This window comes from Aythya fuligula, chromosome Z (assembly GCF_009819795.1).
Source record: "Aythya fuligula isolate bAytFul2 chromosome Z, bAytFul2.pri, whole genome shotgun sequence".
Lineage (NCBI taxonomy): Eukaryota > Metazoa > Chordata > Aves > Anseriformes > Anatidae > Aythya > Aythya fuligula.
The window spans coordinates 32,704,192-32,728,843 of NC_045593.1; the positions used below are offsets into that span (position 1 = coordinate 32,704,192).

At 36.7% G+C, this 24,652-nt stretch overlaps 1 long non-coding RNA gene across 2 annotated transcripts in view; it reads right to left on the reverse strand.

The window, feature by feature from the left end:
* Positions 1–24,652, reverse strand: part of LOC116501055 — a 649,666-nt gene that overhangs the window by 299,559 nt on the left and 325,455 nt on the right. For both annotated transcript variants that reach the window (XR_004254362.1, XR_004254363.1), the window contains exon 4: positions 19,358–19,465. This is a non-coding gene — a long non-coding RNA (uncharacterized LOC116501055). The remainder of the gene's footprint in view (positions 1–19,357; positions 19,466–24,652) is intronic.

A 24,652-nucleotide genomic window follows, 5' to 3' on the forward strand; every position in this document is an offset into this window, starting at 1 on the left:
GGAAATTGAATTGGTTTGACATTATATGTTTAGAATAAATTCAAGTTCACTGTTTTCCTTCTACTTGTATTCCCCCAGGTGCATAAGTACAATTTATTTTGTTATCTGTCCCATTGTTTTTCTGAAACCTGAAGTTAGAGTTGCAAGCCTATAGTTCTTTTGCTACTCTTTTTAAAAGCCTGAAAGTAGTTTCATTTTTCAGTCTTGAACCTCATTTCCTCTGTATATTTTCTCAAAGACAAATGTTACTGAATGTGGGAACATGTGAGATACCTGAAAAGAACATTTTTTCTTTTTTTTTTTTTTCCAAATAGTCTCCTACTATTCCATATTCTCCTACTCTCCTACACTTCCATATTACCCTTCACCCTTACCTATGTAACTACACCCACAGTTACCTTCTAGGAAGTAAAAAAAAAAAAAAACACAACAACAACAACAAAAAAAACAATTCTGCATTCTCATCATAATGTCTCAATATCTGTGTATTCTTTCTCTAATATACTTTACATAGTGTATCTAATTGTCATAAAAATATTGATATAAAATTAAGCCTAATTAATCTGATACCTGGTTTTGTTTTAACAAATACTACAAGTTATTCAAAACTTTGAATAACTTCACCAATAGCAAGTATTCCAACCATTCAAATAACAAATATGTGCTTGTTAAAAGGACATTTCAAGAGTGGGGAGACAATGTGCATACATATAATATTTAATTAGTTAGTTAGTTAGTCATTATATAATTGTATATATTAACATATTAATAAATGTTAATATAATATTAAATAATATTAATGTATTACTATATTAAATTTTATCATATTATATTATATTATATAATGTATTATGTATTATATATTATATTATATTAATATAGTTATATTAATAAATACGACATATTTTATATATATACATGTATATATAATATATATAATTGAGTATATAAAATACATGGTATTTATATAGATATATACATAAAAATCAAGGACTTCTGCATCAGGAACTGAAAATAAGTCTACTGAGCAAACATACCACAATTATTCTTAGAAGTATTTTTAAGAATTTACTGCCTCAGACTTGGAGATGACTTTCTCCAATCCCAGTCTTCATAAACTTGAAGTCACCTCTTGTTCACACTGAGGCTAGTACCTTGCGCAATTTTGGACCCGGAACAGAGTAAGAACATACACATAGGAAATTATTATTCCTCCCTGGAAAAGGATAAATAATTTTTAAGCATAAATAATTCTTAGGTATATTTTATACTTTTCTATAAAACAAGAAATGTTATAAAAATTTAAATAGACTTTAGGCATTTAAAACAGGCATTTTAAAAGTGTAAATGAGAAGCTTTTTAATTTCCATGCTGTGTGCACATGTATCAAAATAATTCTAATAATTTCCATTCTAATGATTTTATTAAATACATTTTTGTTGTGGTTGTTGTTGTTTTTCCCAGAAATTCAAGGGTTTGCTTTTACATCCTTTCTGAAACTTCTAAGTCATATTCAGTATCTTTGAAGAAAGTGAAGCAATTCAATTCCAGCTAAATGAAAATACATTAAAAAATGTTGTAATTTATTTTTATAATATTTTGTATAAAGAAAAAAATATTTTTTTCCTATATAAACCTTTTGTCAGATTCATTATTTCCTATGGAATTAACATCTAATAATCCTAATAAAATTAAAATTGAATGATTTTTAATATTCTGGATAAAAATTATAATACACCCTGTTCTCTGCATCTGTACATTTGGTGATACATAGTCAACTTTATTGAGCTAGCATACACTGATTATTTCAACACATAAAATAAAATCACATGATGCTTTTTAAGTTTTAGAATAGTGTTAATAAAGAGAGGGAGGGGTCTAGACAAATGACCTGAGACTTCAGGTATGCATCTTTGATGTGGCAAACAAAACTAATGAAACAATATGATAAAGGAAATTAATTGTGATATATGTAGGCTTTGAATTAGAATTCAAAGCTATATGTTGTTTGACAGTCCAACTACCTCGATATAAACAGAATGATTCTTCATTTGAAAATCTGATACTTCATATTTAAGTGAAAATGTATTTAACAGTATTTACAGTAATATAACTTTTACAGAACAAAAGACACTTCAATGGAAAAATCATGGACATGATTTTGTATTTATTTGTTAATTTATGTGTCATGCATATCTTATCAAGAAGGAGCATGGATTAGACAGTGGCTGTAAAGTCAGAACTGCTTAGAATCAACTTGGTTATCATCAGGTTCAAAAATTCTATGCCAGGGATCGAATTTTAATAATTTACAGTTTCTTTTTTTTTTTTTTTTTCAGTTTTAATAAAAAAAAGTCTTTGTCACATAGTTATAAGCTTACAGATCATGACGTATTTCTTTGTTAGAGGATTCAGCAGCAGCAGAGCAGACAGAAAGCACACACAATGTATTGATCAGTACAAGGAAAACAGATTCTAGAAAGGAAAAATTAAAGGTGTGATTGCAGATTACCAGAACTGTACCACAAACTGAAGAGGAACTCCAAAATCACAGTGATAATAATTTCAAATATAATCTGCTATGATGTCATAAATCAGATCTTCAGTGATAATATAGCATAAATAGATAATACCATATAAAAAAATGGGGGAGTGGGGCAAGGGGGGCAGAGAGAGATTTTGACTGTTCTGCCTTTGGACTTAGTTTCATTCCATGCCATGCAACTATGAGGGATATCGACTTATTGTTATTATTTACATTTTTAAGAGGAAAAAAAAAAATAAAAATCTCAGGAAATCAGCTGTCTCTTGCAGATAGGAATAAAGAATTGTCCCAAATATTCTGGGGCTTATATATTCAATCAGGACTCTTAGTAACACAGAAGATTGAAGGCAGCCCAAGGGAAAAGTGTGTTATTTTCAAAATATTCCACTATTTGTAAGGAAATGACTAAAAATAAATACTCTATATGTAAACAAGTAGATCTGAAGAGAGAATGAGTTTTGAATGGTCTTATGTGGCTTTTTGTTTTAAAACTTTATTTTAAAATAAATATTTTCATATGATATAAATATTTGTTTCCCACTGCAGATATTTTTTAAAGAAGAAGGAAAAAAACAAAATAAAACAAAACAAAAACAAACAAACAAACAAGCACAAACCACAGCAACCATAACTTATATCTGGAAGCCTTTCTTTCTCTTGCACATATAGAATAATGGAATCATTAAGGTTGGAAAAGACCTTCAAGATCATCTGCTCTAACCATCTCCCTACCACCATTATCACCCACTAAACCATGTCCCTAAACACCAGGTCCAACCTTTCCTTAAACACCCCCAGAGATGGTGAACTTCCTGGGCAACCCACTCTAATGCCTGACTACTATTGAAATTGAGAATAGAAGTTTCATGACTTTCCTTGGGACAGAATTGACAGCCATGGTATACAAAGAGGTTAAGAGACTGTAGAGTAGCAGTCTTTCAAAAAGAGAAAAGAGGAGTTAAGATTCACGTAGTATTTATATTTGTTTGCCAGACAATGTACAGGTTGTGGAACTTCTCAGTTTGTAACAAATTCAGATTTTCTACCTGAAATTTATTATCCAAATATTTCACTTGGGATTTTTCTGTTTCATTACAGACACAGCAGATTTGGTTTCCAAACCAATGAACAGTTCTAATGTTGCATTTCCTATACAGTCCATATTCTTATTATTGCAATACTGAACTAGGTTTAAATGTCCTAAAATATGCATATAGGTGGCATTAAAGGACCATTTCTTCCCCAGACACTTTAAAACTCATTTGGAAGTGCTGGAACACGTATATATGCATATATAAGTGTATATATATATATATATATATATATATATACATTTTTTTTTTTTTTTTGCCTGATGATACTTCAGTAAGTTAAAGTGAAAAATGATATCTCAGTGGGAAAATGTCAAAAAAAAATCCCATTAAAATGATACATCTTAGACATGGTCATATCTTTTAATTAAATAACTTTGAAAAAGCAGATCCGAACTTAGTTAACGTTGAGGTAGCACAGTGGAAGTTCCATTGATTAAGCAGAAGATCAAAGAAAGAATTGAACTGCAGTGGCTGGTAAGTTACTTAAAAACTGTTTTGATTAAAGAATGTTAGCTAATATTGAATTTAATTGTGTTAGAGGCAGCACCCCACTGGTAATAAAGCTGGCAGATATAGTTAGTATGTCCTTTACAAGTTGTATCTACATTTGATTGATTATATGCAGTTTTGGACACAGGTTTACACTACAGAGAATCAAGGGAAAAAAAATAGATCTAACCATAATTTTAAATTTATGCAGAAAAAGAAACTTTTATTCAAAGAAAATTAAAAAGGGAGAAGGAGAAGGAGAAGGAGAAGGAGAAGGAGAAGGAGAAGGAGAAGGAGAAGGAGAAGGAGAAGGAGAAGGAGAAGGAGAAGGAGAAGGAGAAGGAGAAGGAGAAGGAGAAGGAGAAGGAGAAGGAGAAGGAGAAGGAGAAGGAGAAGAAAGAGAAGGAGAAGAAAGAGAAGGAGAAGAAAGAGAAGGAGAAGGAGAAGGAGAAGGAGAAGGAGAAGGAGGACAGGAGGGTGAAGGGGGGATGGGAGAGGAGAGCATGAGAAAGGGGAGGGGAGGGGAGGGGAGGGGAGGGGAGGGGAGGGGAGGGGAGGGGAGGGGAGGGGAGGGGAGGGGAGGGGAGGGGAGGGGAAAGTTTTGTGAATTATAAATGTTTCAACAGTTTTGTCATTAGAAAGCAGAACTCCATTATTTTAAACTTGTTTTTATACGTTTATACATTTGTAAGTACAAGTTTATACATTTGCTAACATTTTTCTTTTTTAAAAAAGTACCTACTTGATTTTGAAAATCTTTTAGCAATGGAAACTATTTGCACCAGGATTTGACCATTCAGATTCACTTTATCGATTTGAAATTAAATGAATTGTAATTGTTTTCAATGCCTCAACATCATGGTTGTTATTTACATCACTTTGTTTTATCAGTCTTTCTAAAATGTGTATTAGAGTGTTCAATCTTGTTCAACTGATCCTCCTAAAACTTGTGTTAGAATGGGAATTTCCACCTTCGGAAACTTGTCTTTCTAGTAAGTGCTATACAAAGGATACATTGTGATGATGATTGACCCAAATATTGTTTGTTTGTTTGTTTGTTTGTTTTTCTGAGTGCTTTATTTTCCAGAATGTGCACAGATTCTTCTTCAGATTTTGCCTTTTCTATTATAGTGTTGACCACTGAAATATAATTGATCTTCTGCCTCAAAATTCCTGCTGTTTCATGAACTTTGTTATGATTCAACATAATCTGTTTCCCACTGATGCTGGAAAACATAATAAGGTCACAGCAGGGAAGCTTTAGCTTCATTAAAACACATTATTATAAAAAAAAATAAAATGATCTAGGGTAAATTGGTTTTGTCCTTGTGGTACAGTTTGCATATATCCACATTAATCTGAGTATATAAAGCAGCAATAAATTTGCCAGCCTTACTGCATTACAAATTAGCCTCCTTATCTTTTATTTCACAATAGGAACCTCTAGTGGCAGATGGAGAAATCAATATTTCACATTTCAGGTGATATCCACCCTTGTTGGGTAAAATATTAAACCTTTCTGCAAGAGATAGGAAAAAAAATCAAATATAAAGAAAAAAAAAAAAAAAAGGTTATTAAAAATGTTTATTTCTGTCTCTAAATTGTATTTAATTCTCTGCTTGTGTCCAGTAAGTGTACATCAGTGTTATTTAAAAGAAATAAGCAAATAAGGAAATTAATTAAAATTTGAAGTCAGATTTTCATTTATCACACAAACCCATAATAGAGGGACTGTGCATAAAGATTTAAGGTAGGAAATCAGTGATTGTTCTATTAATCTAATTTAACTGATACTAAAGTCTGACAGAGTGAATCACAAGTTGTAGTCAGTAAATCATATCAATTCATTACTACTTTCAAGGTTTTCCCTTCTCTCTTTCTCTTTGCCTTCAGCTGCTGATAGGCTTTTACAGTTCAATTTTTCAGTTTATTTTTGACTGCTTTTAATTAAATTTGATGGTCTGCTTCTGCACCAGTGAAGTTATTGGAGTTGCAAAGCACTTTGCCATTATAATGACTCCCTTGATGCCTGTTCATTATTAACTGCTTTTCAAAAGTGTTTTTCTCAACCCTCATTTTATAAATATTTTAATAACTGTGAATTTCTATAACATAAATATCTGGACACTAGTGATAGGAACTCTATTGCCTATTTAATAAGTTTTACATAATAATATGATTTTTAAATAAAGCTATGCATTACAATATTAATTAGAAAAGTGTTGTCCCTAAATCATGTTACTTGTCAGTGTCAGCACAAATTGTAGTAATATTTCAAAGCAGCAGTAATCAATAAATTAGTCACTAGTTTATGAACTATTGCATTTGTGGGTATATTTTTCACTCATTTTAATTATTCAGATCAACAGATAAATAAGTAAATCCTATAAAGATCACTTCTGATCTTTGCACTATGATGTTGAAGTGACATTACTCACCTTGAATGTCTTCTGAAACTAACTTACATTTTTAATACAAAGTTACCTGTAAAAATAAGTTAGAACAAAGGGAAGGAAAGGGCAAAAAAAAAAAAAAACCTAGCAATTTGAGCAATGTGAGAAAAAGACTCCTCATGAGGTACGTAAGAGGCCTAAAATTGTTCAATAGACAGAACTTTAGTTCTTAAATAAAAGACCTTTCTTTGCTGTTTAATGGGGTGGCTACTTGCCCCACTACCCATGGGCAAGGAAGCTTAGAAATAAATAAATAAATAAACAAAAAATCACATGCTTCTGAACATTAAAGAACAGAACCTGCCTATCCTTTCTCATACTGATAAGTGCCTCCTTCTACAAAGGTTCTCATCAACTCTCATAAAAATTCTTACTGGAGAGCTGCATTTACTGTGAGTAATAGAGGTTAAAAAAATAGAGGTAAAAAAAATAGTGATAAAAAAAATTTTGCCTTTTGAATGCTGAAAACCAAGAATAAGAGGTAGCTGGACATCTGGTTCTGGAAGCTTAGACATATTTTAGAACATCCTTCTAGAAAACAGTAATTTTCAATTGCAAACTGGCTATTTCCTTGGTATAATACATATCTGTGGCGTAATGACCACATGGACACCAGGTTTCTTTAAGAATCTATAATTTCACAGAATCACAGAATTGTCTTGGTTGGAAGAGACCTCAAGATCATTGAGTCCAACCTCTGACCTGACACTAATGAGTCCTCCAGTAAACCATATCGCTAAGTTCAACATCTAAACGTCTTTTAATGACCTCCAGGGATGGTGACTCCACCACTTCCCTGGGCAGCCTGTTCCAGTGTCCAACAACTCTCTCAGTAAAGAAGTTCTTCCTAATATACAACCTAAAACACCCCTGGCACAACTTTAGCCCATTCCCCATCATCCTGTCACCAGGCACATGGGAGAATAGACCAACCTCCACCTCGCTACAGACTCCTTTAATGTACTTATAAAGAAAAATAAGGTCATCCCTGAGCCTCTTTTTCTCCAGGCTGAACAAGCCCAGCTCCCTCAGCCACTCCTCATAAGACCTGTTCTCCAGACCCCTCACCAGCTTCATCACCCTTCTCTGCACTCGCTTGAGCACCTCAATGTCCTTCTTGTAGTGAGGGGCCCAAAACTGAACACAGTACACGAGCTGCAGCCTCACCGGAGCCCAGTACAGGGGGACAATCACTTCCCTAGTCCTGCTGGCCACACTGCTTCTTATACAAGCCAGAATGCTGTTGGCCTTCTTGGCCACCTGAGCTCACTGCTGGCTCATATTCAGCCGACTATCCACCAATACTCCCAGGTCCTTCTCTGCCAGGCAGAGGCAGAGGGCATAACTTCAACTTTTTTGTATTGAGGACAGGCTCCCTTCTTATACCATTCGCTCTACAGCAGTACTTTTCCACTAACTATTCATTGGTCAAACAACTTTGCCCAGCAACCTCAAACACCCAGCGACTTCCATGTCTTAATGACTGGAGAACATGCAGTCTGAGGTGGCAAGGCATCTCCTGAATCACTCTTGTTTGTTCCTTCTAAACACTTTACATTCCTGCTGGCCTCATCGTTAAGAGTCTGATGTTATCGCCAACCATGGGGCTTGTTGACCCCCATGGCCACACTTCCACACAGCTTCCAGAGTACTTTCTCATTGCACAGGACTAAGTCCTAAAGTAAAACAAGAAGAATATATATTTTTTGTATCTTCCATACTTGGTGCTCTCTGCTACTGGTTGTACCAGCTACAGCATTTCCTTTTTTTTTTTTTTTTTTTTCTTCTTCACAAGTTTTGTGTTAAACTGTTGACTGCTTTCTAAACTCCTTGAATCAAAGAGGTAAAGATCTCCTGTGGTGCAGCAGAATCCACACCTAGTTCCAGACTTGGTCAATGGTTTATGTCTATAGCATTGTATGTGCACAAAATGATTTAGATTACTTAGCTAAGAGTTTGGGAGGGGGAGGGAAATGTGCATAATCAATCTAAGATACACTCTTAGTGAAATCTAAACTTAGTGAAGTTTAAACTTACAAAGCTTAGTACTCTATTAATCACTTACTAAGAATCTGCCGTGGCAAAGAATCTCTCACAAAGAGTAAGGAATCTGTGCAGCGGGTGTACCCTTGAGGTGCATACCTACTCAGTAGGATATCCTGTCATAAAGCCTGCTGTATGAGCTTAGTGGGCTCTTGGGCTACTCCTTATTTATGGTGTAAGATAATCTATTGTCTCATAGTCATATTTACATACCAACCACTGTTAGTTTCTTCCAAATTTGTCTTGAGTTGGACATTGACCAGCTCTGTGGTCAGGTGAGCAAATTGATCAGCTAGACCTTTCGCTATTGTGTATTATCTGTTTCCATCTGAATCCACATTGAGATGATTGCAGCCATCACAACTGGACGCATTTATCACAACTGCCACCTGCAGTTATCTCTTGAGCATGATCCTGACTTATGTTTGAGCAGGGGTTTAGGTGAAAGGCCAGGTTGGTGTGAGGGAAGAGCACACCTTCACAGTACATTCGGTAATATTAATATAGCAGCCATGATTTCTCACCAAGTGGTATCCCATTTGTCTAAATAAGTCCTCCAGAAATGTCATAACACTGCATCATAATACCCATCCATCATGACCTTGTTGCCCATTATCACAGGAAAATCACCAGTTTTCTGGATTTGCTGATTATTCAGCTTTTTACAAAGAGTTATACTAACCACTGTAAAAAGAAGACAAATAAACTGGGAACATTCCCATATATTATTTGCAGTTGGTTACTTCTCCAATTCTAAGTTCAATCCTTTTCTAAAGGAAGAATAACTTTTACTGGCTGTTCTCAACTAAAAAAATCTAATAAAGAAATAAAAATAAAAATAAATAAAAAAGGAACTTCACATTTAAAGTAATGATTTTCAAGTTTCCAGAGAATCATTGAATCTTAATTAATTCATGACTCATTTTGTGTCAACCGATGCTCTCTTTCTAGCTAACAGTGGATAACCTTTCTAGTCAGACAGGAGAGAAATATTTTTGCCATCTGATTAGACCTACTTAGCACATACAGTCTACACTGAACATCCAAGCACAGAAGGTCCAGACCACGTGTTGTTTGCACCCCTGAGAAGCAGAACACAGCAGCTGAAGTGAAGAGAGAAAACTGTAGTCATTCACAGATTTTGGTTCCACTGTCTTTGTAACCAAACTTTGAACACTGCCATGCATCTATTACATCATCTCTCAGTCTCCCCTTTACTGGACAACCTGAGTCCCAACACCTGGAATTTGAAAAAAATACCTGTATATCAGTATAAAAAACATAACCATATCCACCACAAACTAAAAGTTTAATTTGCATCAAATAGGAATAGGTTAACACTGAGACAGTCTGTCCTAAAATACTGAGTTTCATTGCGGAGGCCTGAAACTCATTAGGCCAGGATCATCAGAAAAGACCTTAAAACACAAACAAAACAAAACAGGCACATTATTTGCCCTCTTGTAAAATTGCTGAGCTTTTCACAACCATTGCAAATGTTTTAAGAATAGAGATCAGGTGTTATATCTGCTGCTAATATGCTTTGAAGCAGTGAATGTTTAAATGTGGTTTTTGCCACAGTAAGCAATGATGTGTTTGTGTGTATGTAGGCTGCTTGCCACTCTGACTGGCAATATTTGAATGCTAATGATATATTAGAGAACAGTAAGTCAATTTAAATTGCTTTTTAAAAATACGTACAAATCAAACTACAATGGCTTGGGACTTTTTAAGACTGATCTAAAACAGAGAGAGAGTTCTGGTCCAATGTTTGATTTATGTTAACTGCGTGTAGCGGTTTTAGTCAGCTGGGCAGCTGAGCTCTACCACAACCACTCTCTCACTTCCCCTCTTCCAAGGGAAAGGGGGAGAAAATACAATGAAAAGGGCTCAAAGGCTCAGGACAGGGAGATCACTTGACAATTGTCATCATGGGCAAAACAGACTCAACTCTCAGAAAGGATTAATGTCATTTATTACCTATTACTAACAAGCTAGAGCATTGAGAAACTCAAATGCCATCTTTCCCAAACTGATCCTGAGTGGGCTTTCCACAGGCAGCAGCTCTTCAAGAACTGCTCCAAATATGGGTCCGTACCACGGGCTCCATCCATCAGGTGCACACTGCTCCAAACTGAGTCCCCCATGAACAACAGCTCCTTCCAGGTCACCTGCTTCTGCATGGGCTTCTCTCCATGGCCTACAGGTCTGGCCTGGAGTCTGCTCTGGCAGGGGTTTTCCATGGGCCACAGCCTCCTTCGGGTCACACCCACCTGCTGCAGCATGGGCTAGTCCATGGGCTGCAGCTTGGAAATCTGTTCCGCTGTGGAGCAGGCAGGGTTTTTATCCTGCATCAGGGCCACTCGAGGCAGCCGAAAGAGCCATTTGGACCCGGCAGCCCCCAGGAGGGCAGCTGACTAGGTGTGGGTGGAGCCAGAAGTGGTGGGCTATTTAAGTCAGGAATAGCCACTGTTTTACAGTTGTTTGCTGAGATGATCAGCTCCAGTGCAGAGGAGGATGATGGCGGGCAGGGGACACTGCAGGCAGCTGAGGGAACTGTCAGGACCCAGCAGCTCTCGAGGGCAGCTGATGAGGTGTGGGTGGAACCAGGAGCCATCTCCCTGCTGTACAAAGGCAGCTGCAGGTGAGCACGAGCAACCATGCAACCATTAACCTGCCTGAGACTACATTTAACCTGCACAGATGTAACATCATTTCTGCAAATGTCCATATGCCTATTCCTGTTTTCGTTTTTTTTTTTTTTTTTTTTTTTTAACTCCCTCCCCTCCTCACCTTTTGTGTATTGTGTATATAAATAGCATATGCATTTAACTTCATATAATTAGTAGAACAAAGTTATTCTGTATCAAATTGACTGTGGCTCTAATATAATGATTTAGTGAAGGCAACTACAGGACAGATAAAAAAGCAGAGGTCTTGGAAATGTGGGCAAATGATGGAGTATAAAGAAGCACAGGCAGGACATAAGAAAAGAGGCTTAGCCTGATACTGGAGACCTACAATTACAAACAAACCACCAAAATTCTGCTAAATAAATACAGACTTATGAGCTGGGCAAAAACAGAGAGCATTAAAAAAAAAAAAAAAAAAAAAAAAAAAAAAAGCATAAAAGACACATACTTGACATATGAATAACACACTGTACAGTTAATTTAGATGTAATGCCAATGAAGAAATTGCAATGTTTAAAGAGTTTTAGCAAAAGGAAAATTGCTGTCATATAAATTCTAGAGTGAGTGGGAAGAAACCTTCTACCTCAACAGATTCATCCCAGCAAAACAGTCAGGATGCTAATTGATATCACTACCTTCTCCCAACCCCAAACCAAAGTCACCAATCATAGAACCTACAAGAGCAATGAAAGAGTTCAGGGGTAAGTACTAGGAGAACATGTGTAACAGTTTTATCTGTATTATTATTATGAAAACCTCTAACACTATTTTTTATTATTTACTTTTGTGAAATAAATAAGTCTGGATTAATAATAATATTTTGTTTAGACTGTAAATATTTTTAAATCTCATTACATTAAGCTACATTAATTTTAACATTAAATAAATTATTTTTAAATGCTAATTATACTAACAATAATTTATTGTCTTTACAAATAAGATGTGTGACTTTTTCACCCATAGCAAGATTTTAACTGTACAATCAGTCACATTAGCACACTGCCATAAAGACTGCATAGCCAGATGATGTAGTTGAAGTTAGATACTGGTGTATTCTCCATGCAGATGGCAACTCTAAGAAGTTTCTTACTGACAGCATATAAACAGAAATTTTCACAGGCTAAACATTTTGTTAAATCTGGCAGCTTTTGATAGGAATGGAGCAACACCAAACCATGGCCTTGTAAAACACCACTCCATTTTCCAGCAGGAAAAGCAATAGCTTATCTTTAGGAAAAATGTAATTTAAAAATAAATAAATAAATGAATAAATGAAAATCATGGGCAAAACAATACGTTTTTTTTACAACCATTTGCCCAGGTGGGCAATGACTGAATTGTTTTAACTGAAACTTTAATTTTAACTCTAGACAAACGCTTTGTGTTAATAAGTGCCAACCTGAATAACAGCTCAAGTTTGGTAGGTAAAATTCAGCTGAAATCAGTATTTTAGAAAACGGAAACCGAAACAGCACATACATAGAGAAATATATATATACATATATATATATATATTTATATATTTATTTATATATATAATTACATGTAGAAAATAAATTCTAGGCCACAATCCTAAAACCAGAATAAGATTACATTAGCACTTGCTTCATGTTCCAGCTGACAGAACCAAGCTTACAGAACCAAGGACATTTTAGCCTCTCATAACAGCTGAGTCAAACTGTCCAAAGGGATATTCCATACCATAGGGCATCATGCTTAAGAGTAAAACTGGGAGGAGCTGGGCAGGGGGATTGGTGGGGGCAGGGTAGGAGGACATAGCTGCTGCTTGGGAACAGGATAGGCATAAGTCTCAACTGGTGAGAAATTGCATTCTGCATCACTTGTTTTGAATAATAATAATAATAATAATAATAATAATAATAATAATAATAATAATAATAATAATAATAATAATAAAAATAATAATAAATCTATGTCCTATCCTATGTCCTGTTGTTATCTCAACACACAGGATTTTGCATGTACTTTTTTTCTTCAACTGTTTTTCTCATCCCACTAAGGGTGGTGGTAGTGAGCTAGCAGCTGTGTGGTTCTTAGCTGCCTACTTTCCTAGTTAAATATATTAAATCATATTAAATAGTTAAATAACAAATTATATTGTTGTTGTCTATGTACTGCGTATTGTTTCAAATTAGGAGTTATGCTCATAATATCACCACTTTTAAATTGAGCAGACAATTTCAAGATAGGGTGTTCCATTACAGTTAGTTTAGATAGTTTTTCATGCAAGGAAAAAATACACAACATTCTTCTGAGATTGACATAGCTGTGAACACATAAAGAGTTTTGCCCAAATTCATAGAAAAGTAGAAATCAATCAGGGATATTATTGCCTGACAAAATAAATGACAAATTCCTCAAATAATCCTGTTGTAAGGTGTATCACATAAAATACAGATACATGTTAACATTCTGATGTCTATACCATAGGACAAAAAAAACAAACAAAACAAAAAAAAGAGAAAAGGTTGCAATTTCAATAAATTATTTCCAAAGTTTTAAAAATATATTTTACATTCTATTTAACAGAAAATCATGTATATGAAATTGAAAGTAAAAATCTTGGCCTATTTTTTTTTTTTTTTTTTTTTTTTTCTGTAGTACCTTCACAAAGGAAGGCCATCTTAATCTTGTTATCAGGACCCTAACCTGGGATTTGGGAATTTGGGTGATCGCACTTTCTGCATCTCAGTTTTACAGTTTCATAAGGGGAGAGTTCCAGTCCACAGAACTTAAGAAAATAGGTGTTCTCAGGCTCCTACATGTTTGGTAGTAGTACTGATATATTAGAAAAGAATATTATATTCACATATTATTGCAATTTATTCTGCTTTTAGATTATTTAATTTATTAAGTAGTTTGTATGTTTAGCACACTTACAGTATAGTTATATATAGTTACATTATATATAGTTACATTATAGTTATATTAATACACATATTAAACAACAGCAAAGTCTTCACTTGCAAAGTTACTTAAAGTTCACATGCAAAACTACTTAAAATTCTACCTTTTTAGGTGTTCTGGTTTAAAATACTTTTAAGAATGTTATTTACATAAGCACATTATTATTTAGAAGATTCTTAAAATGTAAAATGCTGTCAAGCCTCCATTTTAATATATTAAAAGACCTTAATTTAAGAGATTCAGACAGGATTTTCATCATTCAGGAAACAAAACTTCTGACCCTGGAGAAAATATCATGTAAATAACAACTCCAAATCACAACTCCAAATATTGGCAATAACTCCTATTGGAGTTATACTCACTGCTTGCCTATTCAAGGGCTACAGAACCAGGAGGCAGACAGGTCAAGCTTCCTTTGTGCCCTGGTTTACAAGTTTAATCAATCAAAATAAAAGTTATCAGTGAAAAATTTTTTCTTGCTTCCTGTGTCTAAGACAACTGTAGGTTCAGACCGTCTCCAAAGTCAGTCACTGCTCTTTACACACACAAATGGAAACATTATGAGATATCATAAAATTAAAAGACAAATCATAACTAATTCTACTCTGACAAATTTTGACCTCATAGAGGACTTCAGGAAAGCTGCAAAATGCTAACCTTGACCTTCAGGATGTATTAAAATCAGGGATAATCAGTTGATAATCATGATGCTTTCCTGGGAAAGAATAGAAGTTCTCATCCAACGGGTCTTCTAAAACCTAGTGAGAATCTCATCCAGACTCAAATCCTTAACCTTGCTTAGAAATTAAACCTGATTACCACAGATGTCAAGATGAATAGGTTCAATTTTTGGTTTAACGACAGAGTTCTGGTGTCAAATGCTCACTTTTCTGTGGCTTGGTTCTCAAATGGAAAATGAATACATAACAAATCCTTTCCTTTGCATTTTATCTATACAACTCTGGCCTAGAATATGGCCTAGAAAGACACCTTCACAAAAGCATCCTTGTGCCAGGGTATTTTTAACTGCTGTAAAATAAACAGTAAAAGTCATGTCTGTTAATGCAATGAGAAATGGAATCATACCATTTATTTTACTGGGATTTGTTTGTAGTTGTTAAGATTGCAAGTATTTATTTTAGATCTAAAATAATCTTCTGCTTTCACTTTTGCATTTGGAAATACTTGTGAAATATGTAACCTAGTTTGCTCAATGTTCATCTGGTGTTTTTTTGTATTGCAAAATTGAGTCTCAAGTCCTTAGAAATTTTGTAAGACAGCTTGACGATTTTGTTTTTGCTGTTGTTTATTTGTTTGTTTTGTTGTTTTTATATGTTTGGTTTCCATAAAAATCTTTCATGACGTGACAGGGAAGTTTGTGAAACTATTTGAAAAGTATATGCTGAATATGTACCAATCTGAAGATGAATCTAGTGTGCACTTAGCTGCAGTCTGGAATAACGTGTAATATGTCCACATTCTAGTCTAAATTTCTGATCATTTCATTTTACTGGAATATTTCTTTAGCTTATCACATTATATAAAATTCAGCACTGTTGAGAGAAACCTTAAAATTGCTGCTATCTTAACCAGCTTCTTTGATACTGAGATGAGCTTCTAAGACAAAGAATTTTAACATGATGCTGTAAACAGAATTGCAGAAACATCCAGCAAAATTGAATATGCTGGTACAGAACTACTGGTGCTAATTTCACCTTGCACATCATCAGACAGATTTATTTTTTTATTTTTTTATTTTTTTATTTTTTTATTATTTTTGCCATGACATTTACAACTCTTGATTTCTTTGTCTGACCTCATAACAGGAAAATATTTATTAAACGACTATAAAATATCTCCATGATTCTACATTAAATAGTCAATAAGAACATGATTTAGAAAAATAAGTATTTCTCCATTAACCCTTGCTAGTAGCAAGCATTTCCAGGGTTAGCAATTTATGATTACCCTCCAAAAATCTTCAGACTGCCAGAAAACTGAAGAAAATGATTGCATCCTTCATTTCACTTCTAACATTAAAATCTATTCTATTCAACAGCAACTGTGGAAACAAAACTAACGCATAGGCAATTAGAAAATCTACATATTAAGCAAGTCTGTCAGTCCTGAAGAGACCTAGATGATAGTCTAGGTCTCCATAATTTGACAAAATTTGGTAAGGCTTAAGGTATATTCTCATCATTACACAGAAACTTTATAGTTACTCATGCTGTATTTAAAATGCCACAGTTTGTCTAAGGTAAATGAAATCTTGTATATTAGTTGTTTCTTCTCACCAGCTATTTGATAATAACAAAGAACTCCCCTTCATTATTAGACTGAGAGGGTGGTGTTTATTTATTTATTTATTTATTTTAATTTGTTTGTTTTTAGTAACATGAGTTTAAAGCATACATGGACTTCATCACTATCTGTAATCAGCAATAAACTTCCTCTAGACTAACGTCTACTTATGGCTTTCAAAGAATAGAAGAGATGTGGAGCGAATAAGCTACTTATAATTTTTAGAGGTTTCCTAAATACGACTGTCAATCACCAAATTGCTAAAGGAATGCTCTTACTCTTCTAAAACACTTTGTAAATCAGATGTCAAGCACTCATATAAAGTAAACTTCCTAGTTCAAGGTTTCATAGAATCATAGAATAATAGAATATCACAAGTTGGAAAGGACCAAAAAGGATCATCGAGTCCAACTCCTGGCACTATACAGGTCTACCCAAAAATACAGACTGTATAGAGACTGTATAGACTGTATATGTCCAAATACTTCTTGATCTCCAACAGGATTGGTGCAGTGACTACATCCCTGGGGAGCTTGTTCCAGTGCACAACAACCCTCTCAGTGAAGAACTTTTTCCTGATATCCCCCGTCACAGCTTGACTCCATTCCCTTGGGTCCTATTGTTGGTCACCAGACAGAATAGATGGGTGCCTGCCCCTCTGCTCCCCTTCATGAGGATACTGTAGACCGCAGTGAGGTCTCCCCTCAGCCTTCTCTTTTTCCAGGCTGAAGAGACCAAGTGACCTCAGCTGATCCTTTTATGTCTTCCCCTCTAAGCCCTTTACCATCTTTGTAGCCCTTCCCTGGACACTCTCCAATAGTTTCACATCCTCAAATGAAAAAGAACTGCTCACATAAATTTTATACATAGTTTGAATAAAAAATATAATACATTAAGTTTCTTTTCCTTCTATGCCTTTATTTATTTATTTATTTTAAAGTCTCTTGCAAATATTTTGCAAATACTGTAATAATTCGAGATAAGAATTTATTTTGCTGTCACACTAGAATGTTTTCAGAGATTTTTTTTTTTTTTTTTTTTTTTTTTTTCAGTATCATATATTACTTCTCCCTATTAACTTTTATTGATATACTCACAACCTCTCTCTCTTTCATCCTCTCCCACTCTGTCCTGGTTTCAGTTAGGAAAGAGTTAATTTTCTTCCTAGTAGCTGGTAGAATGCTATGTTTTGGATTAGGATGAGAAGAGTGCTGATAACACCCTGATGTTTTAATTGTTGCAGAGCAGTGCTTACACCAAACCAAGAACTTTTCAGCTTCTCACTCTGTCCTGCCAGCGGGCAGGCTGGGGGTGCAGCAAGAGCTGGGAGGGTACAGACACAAAATAGCTGACCCAAACTAGCCAAAGGGTATTCCACGCTATCTGACATCATGCTAAACAATATATAGGAGTGGCTAGCCAGGGTGGGAGGGCCAGACTGCTCAGGGTTAGGCTGGGCATTGGTCAGCAGGTGGTGAGCAATTGCATTGTGCATCACTTGTTTCATACACATTATTCTTCTTTGTATTATTATCATAATTATTGTTATTATTATTATTGTTATTATTATTTTTCTGTCTTAATAAACTGTCTTTATCTCAACTCACAGGCTTCACTTTCCCATTTCTCTCCCCCATCCCAGAGAGGGAGAGGGGAGGGTGAGCAAACAGCTGTGTGGTGTTTAGCTGCCATCCGGGTTAAACCACAACACACTCTCTCCCATTTCTGTTTTTCCCAGGGTAATATAATCCAGGTTTCTTAATTGTTGTTCAAAGAGGACAATAGACTCACGGAGAAAGTATACTGTGTTATACTGTCTGTTAAAAAGCAGATCTGGCAAACTGAAAACCATCTTGCCTTTATCTTCTCTGTGAGCTCACACTTGTTATAGAAAAGTATTATTTGTTGACATTTGCCAGGGAAGAATACCAGGGGAAATAAAAATATTCCAAGTTTAACTGAGATACTAGAATTAATCAATAATAAAATAATAAAACCCTGACATTACAAGGATAAGAAGTATGTTTTAACATGGTTCCCTCCATATATGTTATGATATATTTATACTAAGAATTTCTTATCATAAATCATTTCTGTGTGGGCATAGTTCTTTTACTTTGCAGTTTAACACTGATCACCTTAGCTCCTACCATGTAAAGGAAAATTTGTGGGACTCCCTCATAAACCGTCTTTGGACAATCAATTCTTTGTCCAAAGAATCTTGTTGTCTCCTATGAAAGAAACATAGTTGTCTCCTATGTTTTATTCCATCAAAAATGCAATAGAAAGGAATAACCACTTAATTAGTGCACAAATAATGTTCCTTTTTTTTTTTTTTTTTTTTTTTTCCCCTACCAGTTTGTTTTCCACATTAAACAGATTACTGTTTATTTTCTTAATCACTGAATATATGTATGTATGCTCATGTTACATTTTTTTCTACATTAATTTTTATAATATAAAAGGAGATAATTTTATAATATAAAAGCTGGTGTTTTTTTTTTGTTGTTTGTTTGTTTTTTATAATATAAAGACATTGTTTTCAGTGGATGCTTTTATTTGTGTAGAAAGGATGACACCTTAGAATGTAATGTCACTAAGTTTGGAAAACTATATTCTAAAAAGACGCAATTACATTCTGATTTTAAGACATGTTTAAATGAGAAATTGAATTTCCCAGCATCAGAAACCAAATTGTTATACAGTGCCTTATAAACTGCATTTAAATTTTTTGTTTGTTGTCAGAAATTAGCAAGCTTCATAAAACTCATCTGAAATGAACCTCCAAATTTGTAAGACCTCACTTACTTGGTGTTGAGGCTGTTCAGCTCTTCCGCAGTGGGTGCCAACATTCTGTCCATCAAATTCAATGTCTACACTTTAAATGGGCAGGAAAGCAAGTGCCTTTTGTCACACCTGGAACAAAATATTGGGTCAGTTAGGTTGTGTATTTTTATAGTCTTCCAAGTGCAGTAAGACATTACTTTGCCTGTCTTATTAGAGGTGCATCACAGAATTACATTCTTATTTTCTCCTTGAATGTGTAATGTAATATGTATATAAACAAATGTTGCAAAGAATATGTTATTTTGAACTTCTTATATATATATATTTTTCTGTTTCATTCATTTGTAACTGTTAAATTTAAATAAAATATTTATTTACATAAGGTATACATTTATAAGTGCTGGTACTGAAGACAGTCAACTAAGAATATCAAGCAGTAGAAAAAATAAGTGTTTCAGAGAACAGTTATTTAAGTGTACACAAACAACAAAGTTTAACATTTATTTAGATGAATACAATCGTTTCCATTTTCTTCACCTTACATTGGAATATGGTCTTCAAAATTTTGAGAAACTATTTTTAAAACAGAAGGGTAATGATAAAATGTCCCACTTCTCAGCTGCTGTCACCTCTAAAAAGGCATAAAAGGAAAGTCACAGATAACTGAAAATATATTTATGTATATATCCATCTACAGAAAAGGGGGAAAAGGAAGATTCAAAAAGTAACAGACTAGTCAGTATCACTCTAGTCTACAGGAAAAATATAGGAACAGGTCCTTGTGCAAGCTATTTGCAAGCACAAGGACAAGAAGAAAAAGCCAACTCATTTACTGAGTGTAAACTGAGTAAATGGCCAGTGGGTTACATAAGAGCTGCGAAAGCCACACAATTTCTCAGGCATCCTAATAAAAGTTAGTACAATTACCAATGAAAGACAAACAATTTACAATGAAAGACAAAATAAAAATATTTATTAAATATTTATTCCAGTTACATATAGAAAATTTTACAGCTTCTACACAGTTTCTTATGCATATTAGAAAAGACAGAGAGATATATGTAGACAAACGTGTGGAAAAACACCGATGGAAAATAACTGTCTTTCATTATATCTTCAATACAAATACATATTTATAAACAATAGTATATAATAGTATATATTATAATAGTATATATTATTGTATATATACAATCCTATCTAGGTGATGTGATATAGCTATAGCTCAAATTAAAAAAAAAAAAAAAAAAAGCCAAACAAACTGAAAACATCATCATATTACAGCTCTCAGGGGTTTAACAACACAGTTTGCAGTTTTCTATGTAGAGCATAAATTTTCACAAACTCTCTACCTTAAAACAACTTTATATTGAGATTGTATGCTATGCTATCACCAGGAACAGGGTAGCAATGTTCCAAAAATCACAGATAGTTTATAAAAGTTTCAGATTGTCCTGGTTTCAGTTAGAACAGAATTAATTTTCTTCCTAGTAGCTGGTGGAATGCTGTGTTTTGGCTTAGGATGAGAAGAGTGCTGATAACACCCCGATGTTTTAATTGTTGCAGAGCAGTGCTTATACCAAGCCAAGGACACCTCAGACTTTCGCTCTGTCCTGCCAACAGGCAGGCTGGGGGTGCAGTAAGAGCTGGGAGGGGACAGACCCAGGACAGGTGACCCGAACTAGCCAAAGGGGTATTCCATACCATCTGACGTCATGCTAAACAATATATAGGGGTGGCTTGCCGGGGGGAGGGGGCCAGACTGCTCGGGGTTAAGCTGGGCATCGGTCAGCGGGTGGTGAGCAATTGCATTGTGCATCACTTGTTTGTACATATTATTATTAGTAGTACTATTATCATCATTGTATTATTATTATTATTATTATTATTATTATTATTATTATTATTATTATTATTATTATTATTATTATTATTATTATTATTATTATTATTTTCCTGTCTTATTAAACTGTCTTTATCTCAACTCACGGGCTTCACTTTCCATTTCTCTCCCCCGTCCCAGAGAGGGAGGGGGGAGGGTGAGCGAACGGCTGCGTGGTGTTTAGCTGCCAGCCGGGTTAAACCACGACAGTCTTTTTGGCGCCCAACGTGGGGCACGAAAGGTTGAGATAACGACAGATCTGACCAGAGTGTGTTAAACTAAAATTGGTATAAGTATAAGACCTGCTTAATAGTCACTTGTCATAATGCTGATTGCTTTAATCTCAACTGTGCTGCGCCTGTTTTCCAAATTGAGTATTATAGCACGTTATTTTCCGTATGTGCTCTCTGTCATGTTGTTTATCCTCTCCGGGCCCTGGTTTCAGACCATTATGGTACTGTGTGTTGTATCAGTGGCTTATGAGATGATGAAATATCTAGCCATGACTCTAACCTGGTATTTGTACTCAGTAACATCTTCGATTCTATACTTTGGAAACTGTATTTTGGAAACTATTAGCAATTGTATCTGTTGCCTTTTTTCATTAGGGAGTCAATCTGTGGAGGGGAAAGGGGAAGATAATTTTTCTTACTTGATCACTCTCCCTTTCTCCTTCACCACCCCTGTATCCTCCTTGATCACTCTCCCTTCCTCCTTCACCACCCTCTTATCCTCCGAGTTTATTACAATAGCTCTCCAAGATATTGAATATCCTTGGGATACTCAGACCAGCATAGTCCTGTTGTTCTGCCTCCTGAATGCGCTTCAGGTTCTGCTTAAAGTTAAACAACTACTTAGGAAGCTCATCCGGAGATCTGCCCGGAGGCAGTATAGTTGTGGGTGGCAGGGAGTATGGGAGGATATGGGCAGGCATCTAGAGCAGTTGGCACCCCCAGTGTTTTGGAAATTCACCCCTGAACAAGTGCAAAATCCTCAAAAACTGGCAGAATGCTTGAATAAAAGGTGTCGCGATTCGGGAAGTTCCAAAGTAACACAAATCATTGTAACATGCTGGGGCCTGGCTCATGCCTATCGAGCTGCCATGGATACTGCTATCAACTTAGTGACAGACCCTGCGGCCACTCCAAGTCCCATGACAGATCCAACGGCCACTGTGACCCCTACGGTGGACTCTGCAGCCGCTCCAGTCCCAGCTCCTGCAGCCGCTCCAGTCCCAGCTCCTGCAGCCGCCCCAGTCCCAGCTCCTGAAGCCGCCCCAGTCCCAGCTCCTGAAGCCGCCCCAGTCCCAGTTCCTGCAGCCGCTCCAGCTCCAGTTCCTGCAGCCGCTCCAGCTCTGGTTCCTGCAGCTGCTCCAGTCCCAGCTCCTGCAGCTGCTCCAGTTCCAGCTCCTGCAGCCGCTCCAGCTCCGGTTCCTGCAGCCGCTCCAGCTCCAGTTCCTGCAGCCACTCCAGTTCCAGCTCCTGCAGCCGCTCCAGCTCCGGTTCCTGCAGCCGCTCCAGTTCAAGCTCCTGCAGCCGCTCCAGTTCCAGCTCCTGCAGCTGCTCCAGCTCCGGTTCCTGCAGCTGCTCCAGTTCAAACTCCTGCACCCGCACCAGTTCTAGCTCCTGCAGCTGCTCCAGCTCCGGTTCCTGCAGCTGCTTCAGCTCCTGCAGCCGCTCCAGCTCCTGTAGCTGGGTCAGAGAAACGAGCTGTAGCAGTGCAAGTTGACCCTGCAGAGGGTATTCCAACCTCTGTGGCAGACCCTATAACAAGGTCAGAGAAACGAGCTGTAGCAGTGCAAGTTGACCCTGCGGAGGGTATTCCAACCTCTGTGGCAGACCCTGTAACAAGGTCAGAGAAACGAGCAGTAGCAGTGCAAGCTGCCCCTGTAGAGAAGGTGAAAAAATGGTATAGAGATTCAGGTCGTTTAGAACGCAGAGAATCTTCTGCCAAATCTAGGTATAGAGACGACGGAGACGACGACGACGCTGGGCCATCAAGGGTTCAGGAGGAGGAAGATGAGGATGCCGAAAAATCAACAGTAACTACCCGAAGCCTAAACGAGCGTGAGTTACGAGATGTGCGAAAAGATTTTGGTCGCTGTATAGGTGAGCAGCTTGTCACCTGGCTTCTCCGATGCTGGGACACTGGAGCCAATTGTGTGGAATTAGATGGCAGGGAAGCCAAGCGACTGGGATCCCTTGCTAGAGATGCAGGCATTGACAAAGCAATTGCAGATGGAGCACAATCTCACAGCCTCTGGAGGCGTCTCCTCTCAGCTGTGAGGGAAAGGTATCCCTTCAAGGAAGAACTTTTATGTCTACCAGGCAAGTGGACCACTATGGAGAAGGGAATCCAGTATCTGAGGGAATTAGCCGTACGGGAAGTGATTTATGAGGATCCAGACCTCAGACAAACATCCAAAGATCCAGATGAAGTCAGGTGTACGCGACCCATGTGGCGGAAGTTTGTACGGAGTGCACCATCATCATATGCCAGCTCATTGGCAATAATGGCCTGGAAAGAGGATGAGGAACCCACAGTGGATGAAGTGGCTAAACAACTCCGGCAGTACGAAGAAAGTCTCTCCTCTTCCTTACAGGCCTGCGTCTCAGCTGTGGAGAAACTTTCTGAAGAGTTCCACCAACTTAAAGAGAATCTATCTTCATCCCCACCTGAACCAACCAGTGTCCACCGACCAAAAGAGAACACTGTGGAGAAACTTTCTGAAAAGGTTCACCAACTTGAAGAGAGATTATTCTCCTCCGTACCTGTACAGAGCAGTGTCTCAGCTATCAGGGGTAGTCGTTCATCCACACAAGGAAGACGATATGGTGGGTACTCACCCCGTGCTACCCTGTGGTTTTACTTACGAGACCATGGAGAGGACATGAGAAAATGGGATGGAAAATCTACTGCGACCCTAGAGGCACGGGTACGTGAGTTGCAAAAGAAAACAATCAGGAAGAAGGGATTCTCTGAAAAGTTTGCTGCTCCAACTTCCAGCAGACAGTCCTTCAAACACAGAAACGAAGAAGATTCCGACCAGGATTAGGGAGGCCCTGCCTCCAGCCAGGGGGAGGAAAGGGATAATCGAGTTTATTGGACTGTGTGGATTCGATGGCCTGGCACATCAGACGCACAGAAGTATAAGGCTTTAGTAGACACCGGTGCACAATGCACTATAATGCCATCGAGCTATAAAGGACCAGAGCCCATCTATATTTGTGGAGTGACAGGGGGATCTCAGCAGTTGACTGTATTGGAGGCTGAAGTGAGTCTGACTGGGAATGAGTGGGAAAAGCACCGTATTGTGACTGGCCCGGATGCTCCATGTATCCTTGGCATAGACTATCTCAGAAGAGGATATTGCAAGGACCCAAAAGGGTTCCGGTGGGCTTTTGGTATAGCTGCCTTAGAGACAGAGGGCATTA